The sequence below is a fragment of the Mus pahari genome, chromosome 14, assembly GCF_900095145.1.
Source record: "Mus pahari chromosome 14, PAHARI_EIJ_v1.1, whole genome shotgun sequence".
Classification (NCBI taxonomy): domain Eukaryota; kingdom Metazoa; phylum Chordata; class Mammalia; order Rodentia; family Muridae; genus Mus; species Mus pahari.
In genome coordinates, this window is record NC_034603.1 from 48,676,607 (window position 1) to 48,690,672 (window position 14,066).

Sequence of the window (14,066 nt, forward strand, 5' to 3'; positions counted from 1 at the left end):
TGGTCGGTGGTCGGGCTTGGCCAGCAAGCGCCTTTCCCTGCTAAGCCAACTTCTCCACCTTTCTATAGCACAGGCCAGGTCATGACTTCTCGTCAGTAAAACCCAAGCTCCTTTTCTTCAGGAGACCGACCGCCAGGGTCTGTGCTCTTGTCTTTACTCTGTCTTCCCTCCTCTCCCTAATGGTCTTAGGACCTTTCTAACTTCAGTCTCTAGCTCTCTGACTAAATTGTCCTTCCTGCCTTTTGGTCTGCATCCACGTGCCCAGGGTCCGGGTCGGCTGGTGCTCCTCTGTCAGGACCGTGCTGGGTCCACATCTCCTGTCTTTGGCCCCTTTCCAGGCCTGAGTTTTACCCCACCTGTTACATCATACTTATTGGCTCACATGCATATCTCCAGATTTTGAGAAGGGAGGCGGGGGGGGGGGGCAGTTTCCTTCCCAGAGTTGGCCTAAGGCTGTGTCTCAACTGATAAAACCTGCAGGCCCTGTTACTGCCAAGCCAGTTACCAAGGCAACTTTCCCTCTGTGGGTCCCAGTTTCTCCGTGAGTAAAAATGGTCTCTGTAGGTTTTCCCAGTTCAGCATTTCAGGATTCTGTGATATTTTTTTTATCATGAATACAGCATGGTCATGTGAGGGAGATCAATACTCAGAGTTTTCCTGAGCTGTGTCTGCGAGCTTCAATTCGTCAGGCGAGTGTCTGGGGGGGAGGACGCACGCGCCTCGCAGCACCGCCTGATGCCAGAGAGAATTTATCATCCTGGAAAAGCTTATGGTGCAGGTTTAGTGAGTGCGGTGTCGAAGGCATTCGTGACTCATTTATCAAGCAAACGCAGCTTCCTTATTTAGACTTGAGTCAGTTGGCTGGGGTAAGATGCCCTCTTTGATTGATCCGGATGAGAAATAGGTATGGTCAATTATGCCTTGACATAGGAGGAAAGGCCATCAGCCAGCTGGTACTGTCATCTCTGCTCCTTACTTGAGCCTCCTACTTCAGGGTGGGCGTCAGGCAGGCAAGGGGCACAATGCCTGGCAGCTTGTGATCAGGTATGGGAGCTCCGTCCGCACTGACCACATGCCTGGGACAAGCTTTGGCTCTTTGACCCAACTCATTTTGGTCCCTGGCTGGAGCTGCACTGCATGCTTCTCTGAGGGGTGAGACTGAAGTAGTTTGTTTCTCTCTGTGGTGGTGGTGGTGGTGGTGTGGCAAGTCAGTTCACACAGTGGAGTTCCATTCCTAGGTTTAACAGGTCTTAAATGGTGAGATCCGGGTGGTTGGATATGGTGATGGAAGCCCTTCCTCCTCTGGCCTTTGTGTACAGGGTGGTGCACGAACACATGTACATGTCTGTTTGTCTGTCTGTCTGTCACACACAGATGAACATCTATCCTTGAAGACAAGGTTAAACAGCCCCCTCTGCCCCCAGTTCTAGGCAGTCTTCTCTAAGCCTCCAAGTTTGAGTTGACCCTTCGTTTAGACTTCCAGCCCTCTGTGCTTTTTCCTAGTCTGGCCTTACCACAGGGTCTTATAAAAGTCAGGTCCCACACTATTTGCCTGCTCTACCAGACTCCGAGTGCCTACGAGGGAAGCTATATGGTAAGCACCCATGAGTTCTCATGCAGGCACATGGTAACGCTTGGTTAAGCTGCTGATGGTGGGTGAGTAGGTGAACTGATGGATGGGTGGATGGTGGAGCATGAGGTTCTGCTGGGGATGCACACAGGCTATGGAGGGAAGATGGGGAATGCAGGAGCAGGTTTGAGGCTGGGGGTAGTGATGAGCAGCCAGGACTAGATCAGGTATCAGATGAGGTGGTCAGTGCTTGGGAGAAGCTCAGAGAGGTCCATCGGGTCCTCAGGGTGAGGCCCAGGGAGGAAAGGAGCAGAACAGAAGTGGCAGGTGTCACATGCTATTAAGAGGACTAGGAGGGTCCAAGGGGTGCGTGTCTCGGTCAGTCGTGATTCTACCATTAATGAGATAGAAGCCTATCCCATTATCCTCCAACATCACCTATGGTTCTTAGGGGCCTATATCCTCATGTGGGTTCCTTCCCATTTGCACTAGAAATAAACCAAATGCTCAGCGAATCAAACAGGAAATGCAATGGAGGCCCACAAGAGTTCTTATGATGAGCAAGGCTCTCTTAGGCTGAGTGTTGGTGGCAAATAGATTTTGTGTATGGGTGTGTACGTGAGTGTGTTGGGTAGAGGGGGATGTTGTAGCATTTATTACAACATTTCTTGAAGTACTTTACTATATTTGAAGAGTACTTTACTTATTGTTGGTGTGTTGATGGTACTGATCCACAGCTGAAACAAAATGTCACAGGAGTGCTAAAATCTGGCAGTGGACCCTGGGGATTGGCGGATATTTCCTTTGAAGATAAAGACTATCTGGATAGATGGCTACAGAACTGCAGAATAATGGAAACGTTAAAATGTTTGCTAGGGACGGGAGTTAACATCATAGTTCATCAAATACAGGATGCTAAACAACTGAAGATACTGTGCATAGCACTGAGAAAGAATTTCTCCCCCAGTGTCGAGAGGCCATCCCTTGGAGAAGTTAAGCCAGGTGGACGGAATGGAGTCTTTGCTTCGCCCCCACGGTCTTCTAGCTCCGTGACTGCTGGGATGGCAGGAAGCTGAACTGACACATGATGTGGTTTTATTTCTGAGGGAATGTGCTGGAGGTGGTATCAGCCTCCGGGTGGAGGAGGAAGGATTCTTTGCAAGCTGTCGACTCCTGTGGACCCCTTTAGACTCAGTCTCATTTTCCATAGCAGGCTGAACCCATGGGGAGGGATCTAGTATCCCCTAGAACTATATTTCTACCAAGAAACCTCCAGCCTGGGCTTTTGGCCTGTTAGGTATCTGATTTTCTATTCAGTACATCTTTCCCTTTCTATTCAGGAAATTCGTAAGTTAAATTGATTCCCAGGTGGCACTCCAGGCGTTTCTGCCCTTGGCCTCTCCTCCCTAGAGTCCAAAGTCCAGCACTAACTTTGGCTTCCCTGACTCTTGTCTCCTCCGTGATAAATGGCGAAGTTAATTGCAGAGCGGTGCTGAATCACCCAAGGCGCCGTGCTTAGCCCAGGCTGCATTGGAATCACCTGGAGACGGTTTCAGACACGGCAGGCACTCTGTGCTCACCCCAGAGATGGGAAACTAGTCTTCTTTTTTGGCCAGGACTCCGGGATTGGGAGTTTGCAAAAGCTCTTATAACTAGGCTGAGAGCCATGCATCTAGTCCATGCTACCAGAAAGATGGGAAAACTGAGGTTCACAAGGCTGAGCAATGTGTCTCTGGTCACACAGCTGGCTGCAGAGGCAGGGCTAGGCTTTGGTTTTTGGCATACTGTTACAGTTTTTTTTTTTTTTTTTTTTTTTTAAGCTCTAGGTAGTCACCCCATGAGTCACTGTTGTCGGCACAGGTAGTCACACCAACATATCCACACATTGAGCGCCACAACCCTGATACAGATTTACACTGTATTAGAAAATACAGGCAGACATCAACAATGGAACTTAGAAAGGAACTGAAGGAAAAGAGCTGTAGTTTATAGTGACAGCCTGGATGCTGTGTGGTGACTGTTTGGGGTAGGGGTGGAGGAGGTCACCCTTTTCTGGCTTAGATATAGGCTTCAGTGTCCTTTGGGGAATGGGCATACTGACACAGTTCACATGCCTTGAACTCAGACTCTAGCCATGCTGGAGGTATTAGAGAGTCCTTTACAATGACCGGTGCCAGAGAACCTGGTGACGCCTTAGCCTAGTGCCAGGGGCTCAGGGACAGGTGGCCTGGGCTGCTCTATGACACTTTCCTGCCAATGAACAACAGCAGGAACGAATGAGGTAATGGGAGAAGAGAGAGATGCCCTTCAGGAAGAAATCAATGTATGGCAGGGACATATGGAGTAAGGGGATACTCTCAGCACACAACACAGATTTGTACGAAAAGTTAAAAAAATAAATTTCAGAAACAAGTACTTGTGTGTCAGGCGATCAGTTAGCTTTGAGTGAAGATCCTGTCAGCAGCTCGGTCCTTAATGAGACTCTTCAAAGAGCCAGCAAGGGAGAAGAACTTTTCTTGGTTCTCTTTTGGATGTTGTTGAATAATTAAACATTGGAATATGTACTTTTGGAATATTACTATTTTAAAAAGTGCCCATTTTGGACAGTAAAACTTAACATTATGAAGCTTCAATAAGAAAGAAAAGAAATGAATGCCCGGGAATGAAACATCCCAGGCAGCCGCCGTCATGAAGGGGTTGTGAATGTTCCCAGCTTTCCCCTCTGCTCAAGGTCACAGCGGCTGTCACCTAAGGCACCTACTGAAGATGGTGATCGTGTGTGTGTGTGTGTGTGTGTGTGTGTGTGTGTGTGTCTCCAGCCACCTTGTACTTCGGTCTCTGGATTTTGAACTGGCTTTTTGATAGTGGGCTCTGTGGATGACCATCTTTGTGTTTTAGGTGGGAAGTGGGGGGAAACAGAGGCAAAGAGTGGCTAATTGGCGGTTCTCAACCTTCCCAATGCTGCGACCCTTTAATACAGTTCCTCATGTCGGGGTGACCTCCAATCATAAAATTATATTCATTGCTACTACATAGCTATAGTTTTGCTACTGTTAGGAATCATGGTGTCAATATCTGTGTTTTACAACAGCCTTGGGTGATTCCCGTGAAAGGGTCACTCAACCCCAAAGGGGGTCTAAGATGTGGCTGTCAGCTGCCAAACTCAGAGCTCTGGTCCTGAATAGTAAAGGATCTGATGAATCCCCTTAACCAATCAGGAGTCCTCCAATTATGGTTATACCTACATCTATGGAGGCTCGTGTGAAAGGCTATCTGCTGGGCTTAGGATCAGAGAGCCTCGCATGCTGGGTGTGTGCTGGGCCAAGCAAGAAGCATTTAATGACATCCAGTTGGTTCTGACACATTCTGGGACCCTAAATATTGGGTGCCTCCAGACTCTCAAAATATTAGCGGCTTCTTTTTATACTTGAAGGCTGGCCCCTTGAACTTCTGTCTCTTCTGCCTCTAGTTCCTGAAAGCTGGGGTTATGGACATATGCCACCACACTTGGTTTATATGATATTGGGGATTGGGCTCTCTGCATACTAGTCCAGCATGTTACCAACTGGGCTACAGGGTCGGGCCTGGTCAGTACTTGGATAAGAGAAAGTTCATTTTTAACCAAGGGTCCCGTGGCTCTCCAGAGATCTGCAGACTGGCTCAGGTCTGTGGTCTGACCTCTAGGGTTCATTTCAGAAGGATGCACAGGCTGGATATCAGTAGGGCACGGTTTGAAGTCCTCCGAGTTTAAGCCGGCCAGCCCCGGAGTCCCAGGCTAGCCAGACTCCAGAGTCCTTCCCTGTGTATAGCCTTATCTGGCACCTGAGGCGAGGCCTTTGAAAGGGCAGCAAGGGCCCACTGACTGGGAAAGTCGCACTGATTCAGGACAGAGAAATTGTGTGTGTGTTTCCTGGAGAAGTTTAGCATATGCCATTTTTCATAAAGTCAAATTTGGAGGAACTACCCAATGAAAACATCGCAGTAAATCATGCGGGGGTGCCCTCTGCACGGCCAAGTAACTCCCAGTCCATGAACCTGAAGTAATGACAAGCTAACCCGAACTAGAAAAATCTTATTGGTGATGGAAAAATTCTCAAGGACTTTTGTACACATAAGCTTGTTTATCCACCCCCTCATTTCTTGAAACCTCTGGCAGGCTGGAGAACCAAAGTACAGTGGCCTGAGGCTGGCAGATCTGAAGTTGGAACCCTTTCTTGAAGCTCACAGGTGTGGCAGGTGAGAAAGGCTGGGAGATTGTTTAGGAAGTCTGGTGTTGGCTTCCAAATGCAGCTATTTGTCATGAAGAACACCTGCTGCGTTCTTGGAGTGACTGCAGACATCTTTTTTTCCCTGAATACATGCACGATCTACAACTGTTTATTCTGCCCTTCAGAGAAGAAGGAAAACATATTTTTGCTTGTTGCTCTCTTTAGTTTAATGGAACCCAGGCTCGATTGCTGGCAGGCCCTCTCTCTCCTCTCTTTCCCTCCCTCTCAAGATTTATTTCTATTATATGTATGTCTATTTGCCCGTGTGAGTTTCTGTGCCCACATGCATGCAGGAGCCCAAGATCACAGGGGAGCATTGATTCACTAGAACTGCAGCAATAGGCAGGTATGAATGGCCAAGTGGTTGCTGGGATCTGAACTAGGACCTGCACAAGAGAAGCAAATGCTCTTAAGCACTGACCCATCTCTGCGGTCCCCGCCCCATGTCACTCTCCTCCTGGCTGTGGCTCTCTGTTGTGTAGCCTTCATCTATTTGACATTTGTCCCTAACTATATTTCTATGTGAGAGTCTTTAGGAAAAATACACAGTGCTATATTTATCAGGCTCATTACAACTGCCCATCTGCCTTGATCTAGTAATTTTATCAATCTAGAAACTAGCCAAGAAGAGGAATTAAAATCAGCTAAGAAAATAATCTCACAGTCTTGGGCACAAAGTTGCTTAGCAGAGTATAACCTACAGGACAAAGACAGATGAAACAATTTGAATATTTGAAAATAGACAATAAGCTGATGATTTATCTGTTTGATAGAAATATTATGTGGTCATTGCAATGGTGGATATGGAAAGTGTGTAAAAAGATGGAAAATTTCCAACACAAGGTAGTGAAGAGATACCAGCTTGAGCTGTCCCAGGACAACTCCAGAACACCCCACCCTCAAATACATATCTTGGCAGAGATCTGAGAAAACTCCTCTAAAGTGTTCAACACACAAAGTGTTTTCATGATTAAAATTTTATTGCTTCTTTCTGTCTCTTTCTTGTTGTCTCTTTTTTTCTGTCTTTTTCTCTTCTTCCTTTTCTTCCTCTCTTTTTTCCTTCCTTCCTTCCTTCCTTCCTTCCTTCCTCCCTTCCTCCCTCCCTCCCTCCCTCCCTCCCCTTCTCCTCCCCACTCTTCCTTTCTTTCTCTCTTCTGTCTAGTAATACATGTACATGCTACAGTATGTATGGAAGTCAGAGGAAATTTGTGGGAATCAGTTCTCTTCTACCACATCAGGTCCCAGCAATCAAATTCAGGTCACCGGGCTTGGCAGCAAGCACCTTTACCCACTGAGCCCTCTGGCTAGCCATTTTCTGTCTTTTCAACATGGGATGAAGTACTGAGACGATGCTTCATTTAGGAGACGGAGGCATGATAAGTCCTCTGCATGAGACTGTGGGAAGTGATGATTGTGGACCTAGAGGCAGACTTGGGCATTGGTTAGACCTGGTTAATAGGAAGGGTTGATGTCTGGGGCAGGGCACTAGGCTGCTTGAGAGTCTGTTTTCCTCAGCTGAAAACTGGAGCATATCACACTAATAAACAAAGCTGTTTCAGGGTGGTGGAGAGAGATATTAAGTCAGTTTGCTAAAGGCACCGACCAACCGACAAACTGACGCTTTGTAGAAGCTCCATATTTGTTGAGAAGGATTCATGGAATGTCGCCAGTCAAGTAATACTAGGCGAGGATGTGCTGTCTGTCCCTTTTCACTGTCCAGTTAGGGCCATGTCCTTATCCATCCAGCAAATGCATGCTTTGTGTTTCTCTCTACAGTTCTGTGGACCTTGTTCATCCAGAATTCGAAGCCTGGGAGCAGACTGTGAACCCTACCTGTTATGGACTTTGCCCTGTCCTCTCTGAGCTGGTGTACCTGCTGCATCCAGGCACCCTAGGAGGAGAAGTGGGACTGGAACCACACCCTGATATCTCTGATGTCCTAATGCCTCTAATGTATAGCAGAATCACAAGGAGATGCACACTTGATTCACCTGACTCTGAGGAGGCTTTCTGCGAGGCAGCATTCAAGGAGAGAGACATTAGGAGCCAGAAGAGCTGGAATTCAGAGAAGCAGAGGAGAGTGGGCAGAGGTGCAGGACCAGGAGGCTGAGGGGCACAGTGTGGACTCTGACAACTCCACAGCTACCACACACCCAGATCACAGAGTCCTGGAGCTTTGGAATCATGGAACCAATGATGTCTAAAGAATAAATCATGTTTTATTCTTTAAACAGTGTGGGGCAGTCAAGCAAGCTTGGGAGAGGATGGGGCAGGACCAGGGCGACCTGTGGAGTCTGACTGCACAGAAGACTTCGGTTGCACCAAATGTGCTCGGGACTTCTGTTGGGATGGTCATAAGCAGGAACATCATAAGCTTTAAAAAGAAGAGAAAGGGGCTGGCAAGATGGCTCAGCCAGTAAAGTGCTTGCCATGCAAGCTTGAGAACCTGAATTTGGACCCCCCAGCACCATTATAAGAACTACAGATGGCTACGTATAGGTCTTTAATGCCAGCACTGGGGGAGTGCTGACAGAAGGATCCCTGGAACTCACTGACTAGACAGCCCAGCTGAATCAGTAAGCACCAGGTTCAGTGAGACCTTGTCTCAAAACAACATCAGCAATAAGAGCAGCAGCAACAGCAACAACAACAAAACTTAGGTGGAAGGCAACTAAAGAACGCACTTGAAATCTGGCTTCTACATTAATGTGTGTGTGTGTGTGTGTGTGTGTGTGTGTACACAAGATTTGGGAGGGGTAGGAAAAGAGGAAGGAAAGGAGGGAAGAAGGGAGAGAGGAAGGGAAGGAGGAGGGATGGATGGATGGATCCTCATTAGCAATGTGGGAAGGCACACCAGGGCAATGCCAGTTACACCTTCAAAGCCCTTCCTGCTTGGTGGGAATCAGTTCATTAATGCCTCATCCAGTGTCCTTAGACCCTGGGAATCCTGCATAGCAGCCTGGGCTCAAAGGGAAGACTAATTAGGCACTGCTTCTGCATGAAGCCCTGGAGACAGGGTGCCATGTCAGACCTGGCCTATCCGCTTCAGGGCCGGCACAGAGCGGTCACTCAGAGATTCTTGCCTACTTAGGCCTCCCAGAGAACACAAGAGCCGGGTCAAAGCTGGCAAGTGGGATCTTCCACGGCTTCTGAGTGATACACTCAGTTGACAGGAAGAAAGAAGGCACAAGTGGGGTGAAGGCTTACAGTGACCAAACACCCCAGTTTAAGATCCAAAAGGCCCGTGTTTCCCGCTGGGATGGTGGAGCATTCTGGATTTGGGCCCTAGAAGCTGCAGAGAGGACATGACTGAGAATTCTAAGTAGCCACAGCCTAACATCAGACCCTCAACCATGAACTGGCTGGCACTGTCCTTAGTAATCTACCTATCTACAGAATCTGGGATGCCAATGCTTTCATCCTCAGTATTGGTAATCTGTGTGTCTTCTCTCTCTCCCCTCGCCCTTGTCTTTTTATTCTTCCTCTTTTTCAGTATATGGGGCATTTAGTTCATTTGCATGCCATCCTCAGACAGGCACTATGCTGACCTCTGTGGTTCCATGTTCAGTTCACACAATGCTGGGGCTAGCACCACCTCTATCTTAAAATAAAATAAAATAAAATAAAATAAAATAAAATAAAATCCTTTCTCTGTTGTCTTCCTGTTTCTGCTTCATAGACGTCTACCACAATCTCATTTCCTCTTGCAGGACTACTTTTGGTTTCATTCGTTCTTCTTAGTTTTATTTATCTATTTTTGAGACAGTATCACATGCCTCAGACTGGCCTAAACTTGCAGCCATCCTTCTGCCTCAGCCTCCTAAGTGTATTATCCAGCCTGCCATGTTCTTAGCTCCAATAGTCTCCTCATTATTTCATGGGACAGGTTTTCATTTTTATCCTGCTCAGAATGCTTTAAATTTCCCATCTAATTTTTCCTTTGGTGCATGGATTATTTAGCAGTGTGTTATATTGCTTCTAAGTAGTTGGAGATTTTTCTAGGTATCTTTCTGTTATTGATTTCTAAACTAATTTCATTATGATCAGAACGTATTTTTGTACCACCCAAATTATTTATTGCTTATTGAGGCTTGTTTTACAACAAATAATAAAGGCCATACTTAACGTGTGGTGAATGCTCTGTGTATATACTTAAAGGAGGTGTGTGTTGTTATTGTCACACGGGGTGGTGGCTTAAGTGAAAATGGCTCCCATAGACTCAAAAGTTTGAAACTTGGTCCCCAGTTGATGGAACTGTTTTGGAAGAATTGGGAGGTTTAGCCTTGTTATAGGAGGTGTGTCACTAAGGTCTGGCTTTGAGGTTGCAAAAGACTTCTGCCACTTCCAGTGTGTGTTCTGTATCCTGCTTGTAGATTCCGATGTGAGCTATCATATCAGTGAGTGGCTGTTCCAGTACCAGGCCTGCCTACCTGCCAGCCTGCCTGGTGCCATGCTTCTTGCCATGATGGTGACAGACTCCTACTTCTCTGGAACTGTTATCCCTAAACAAACCCTTCCTCCTATAAGTTGTCTTGGTTACGACTTTTATGAAAATAGAAAAGCAACCAATGGACACGGGTTGTTGGATGGGTGTCCGTCAATCAAACCAACTTTTATGGTGCTCACAACATCTGTGTCCTTACTGATGTGTCTACTTGGCCTAGCTTTTATTTCCTTTTATCCTGGGTATGTATATGTGGTATGAATGTATATATTTGTGTGCATGCATAGTGGCACATGTATGTATATAGGAGTGGATATATATATATATATATATATATATATATATATATATATATATATATATGTGTGTGTGTGTGTGTGTGTGTGTGCACGCGCGCGCGNATGTATATATTTGTGTGCATGCATAGTGGCACATGTATGTATATAGGAGTGGATATATATATATATATATATATATATATATATATATATATATACATATATGTGTGTGTGTGTGTGTGTGTGTGTGCACGCGCGCGCGCATAGACAAGATGTTGATGCTGAGTGTCCTCCCTGAGGCTCTCACTTTATGTTCTGAGGCAGGGTCTCTCACCAAGCCCAGAGCTCACAGAATCTCCTGTTTCTGACTCCCGAGAGCTAAGATTATAGGCGGGACCTTGCTTGTCCATCTTTCAAGTAGGTGCTGGGCATCTGAATTCACATGTCTACACTTGTGTGACAAGCATTTTATCTGCTGATCCATCTCCTTAGTCCCCGACCCATTACTGAAAGGATATTTATTAACTTTGAGTTTTTGAGACAAGGTCTCATATGTTAGCTGAGGCTGGCCTGGCACACATGATGTAGCCCAGGCTGACCTGGAACACATGGTAACCCTTCTGCTTCGGTCTCATGAATGCTGGTATTATAGATTTGAGGCACCCCCCCATGCCTGGCTTAATTAGAGGAGTTTAATATCTCAACTGATTTTTTTCCCTCCAGTCCTGCCAGTGTTTGCTTCAGATGTTTTGGTGCTTCACCAGTAGGTGTGTAAACGTTCAGGATGGCAACAGCCTGGCAATGAGTTGACCTTGTTATTATTATGAAATTACCCTTCATTCCTGGTTGCTCTGAAAGATTACTTAGTTTGAATCAGTAGAGTCACTTTTTCAGTAGTATAAATAGGTAGTTGCCTAAATGTCTTAATTTTACTTTTAATTATAGGAGTGTTTTATCTGCCTGTATATATGTATAATGCATGTGTGACTTGTGTCCAGGGAGTCAGAAAAAGGAAATAGGATCTTCTGGAAGTAGAGTAACAGTTATGAACTGCCATATGGATGCTTGGGATTGAACCTGGTTCCTCTGCAAGAGAAAAACAATCTCTCAAAGGCTGAGCCTCATCTTCAGCCCCCATGCGTGTGTGTGTGTGTGTCTGTGTATGTGTGTGTGTGTGTGTGTCTGTGTGCATGCGTGTTCATGTGTGTACATGAATGGATACACAGTGGGCATATGCACACAGAAGTCAGAGGGCAATCTTGGGTGTTCCTTAGAAGCCATCTTCTTTGTTTTGTTGCTTGCTTGTTTGTTTGTTTGTTTTTTAGACAGGATCTTTAACTGGCTTGCACCTGGCAGATTAGACTAGGCTAGGATTCCCAGCAAGCCCCAGGGATCCACCTAGCTCATAGCTTCCTCTCCAGAGCAGAGATTATAAGCACACACCATCACGTCGGCTTTTACATGTAGGTTCTGGGGACTGAACCCAAGTCCTCATGCTTACAAGGCAAGCACTTTAATGACTGGGCCATCTCGCCAGCCCATTTGTCTATATAAAAAAGTGTGTGTGTGTGTGTGTGTGTGTGTGTGTGTGTGTGTGCATGTGTGTGTGTGTGTGTGTGTGTGTGTGTTGAGACAAGGTCTCTCTGCCAAACTTGTCCCGAACTCAAGATCTTGTTTTGACTTCCTTGGTACTGGTGTGTATCACTGTATCTGGCCATCTTTTCTTTCTATTTAATTTTATACTTTTACATTTAAAACACATTTTAACAACTACTATATAAAAGTGATAAAGTAACGCTTATTCACCAGATGTAATTGTCGTTCAGAGGCTTCCTGCTGAATATGCTCACCCATTCTAGTTCTTTCTGAATTCTTGCTGGCTGGTTCAGCTCAGCTCTTCTGACTCAAACTCCTCTCCAAGCTGACTGATTCGGCTTCTCTCAGCTTCTGACTGAATTGCTCTGCTTAGACACTAACTCTAACAATCTGTCCTGATCTTCTAGCTCCTTATTCTCTGGCTCATTCTGTCTGCACCTGAAACTTGACTCTGTAAAACTATCTTGGTAACACTGACTCCTCTCTGTGTCTCTCTGTCTCCATCTGTCTGTCTGTCTGTCTGTCTGTCTGTCTCTCTCTCTCTCAATTCTTTTTAAAGTCACCTTTCTTTCCTGTGCTGTTCTTATGAGAGTTGGGCATATCCTATCTCTGACTCACTCTGTCAATTCTTTCTCTGATTTGTCACTTTGTCTGCCCCTCAATTAGACGTCACTTTCAAACATGGCTGCTTCCTTCTATAAACTAAGCTTACTTTCATTGTTTAGGATTAAGGGTGTGTACTAAGGGTGTATTCCATCCAGATCATACTATAATCCAGGGCATGTCTGCATTACAGCACAGACCTAGAAGGTCTTTGGATGTGATCTCTTGCCAGAGGAGCCATGTTGCTGGGTTAAAATTCCTCTACAACTGAAGTTTTGCTTTGCATTCAGTCTGAAAATATACTTTTTAATTTCCATCTTCAAATCATTGCAGTTGATGTGATTACAGATACATTGGATTTTTCTGTTATTTTATTAGATGTATTCTATCAGTCTCATTTGTTTTCTATTCTTTTCTCTCAAATTTCTGGCTTCTATTAGGCTAATAGACCACAGATAGGCAGGGAGGCTCTCTCTCTCTCTCTCTCAGACAAGTCATCAAACTTTCAAGGTAGTCAAGGATGACCTTGAACTTGTGATCTTCCTGTCTCTACTCCTAGTAATGGGGATTAAAGCTATGCACCACCATATATGGTGCCAAGGATCCCCTACAACTTCATGCATGCCAGGCAAGCTCTCTATCAAGAGGTGTCACACCTCTAGTCCCACATCTATGTTTGTTTTTTGTTTTGTTTTTTTACAACATTGGGCTATTTTCCTAGTTTCATTTCTATCCTTCTCTGAAAAAAATAACCATAATATATTTTTCTAACAATTTGGTTGTTTAGAGTTCTCAGTAAGTGTCTTAGCCAAGTCTGCCACTGTTTATATTTCAGCCTTTGGATTGGTTAAAAGCTTGGGCTAGTATTCCCCCTCTACCTCCCTTTTGGCCTTTGTGCTGTTGTTGGTAACCATTTTGATCAGAAGTGTCATGAAACATTGTTGTTATTTAGACTCTTAATTCTCTCTAAGTAAATTTAAGTAGTGAGAAGGTGTTCTCTCTGTTTCTGCTGCTCTTCACTCCTTCGGGTGGGTCCATGTTTCCATCTGGTGTCTTTCTCTTTTCACTCAGAGAGTAATTGTTTGGCATGTGGAGATGCTGAAGATGCATCTGCTGTAGTTACAGCTGCAGCTTCTTTGGCTTCTGTATGACTTAAGATTTTTGCTTTCCTTTTGGAAGATACAGGGTATGGAACTCTAGATTGGCAGATTCTGCCCCTCCTGAGTTCCCTGCAGGGCTCACTCTGTTCTCACTGGCTCTGTGTACAACCAGAAACCCGCTCTGATCCTTTCTCTTGTTCCTCTCTA

At 45.5% G+C, this 14,066-nt stretch overlaps 1 protein-coding gene across 2 annotated transcripts in view; it reads right to left on the reverse strand.

Annotated features, from left to right (window-relative positions):
- Positions 1–14,066, reverse strand: part of Asic2 (acid sensing ion channel subunit 2) — a 1,084,476-nt gene that overhangs the window by 42,524 nt on the left and 1,027,886 nt on the right. The gene's annotated exons all lie outside the window — the stretch shown is intronic.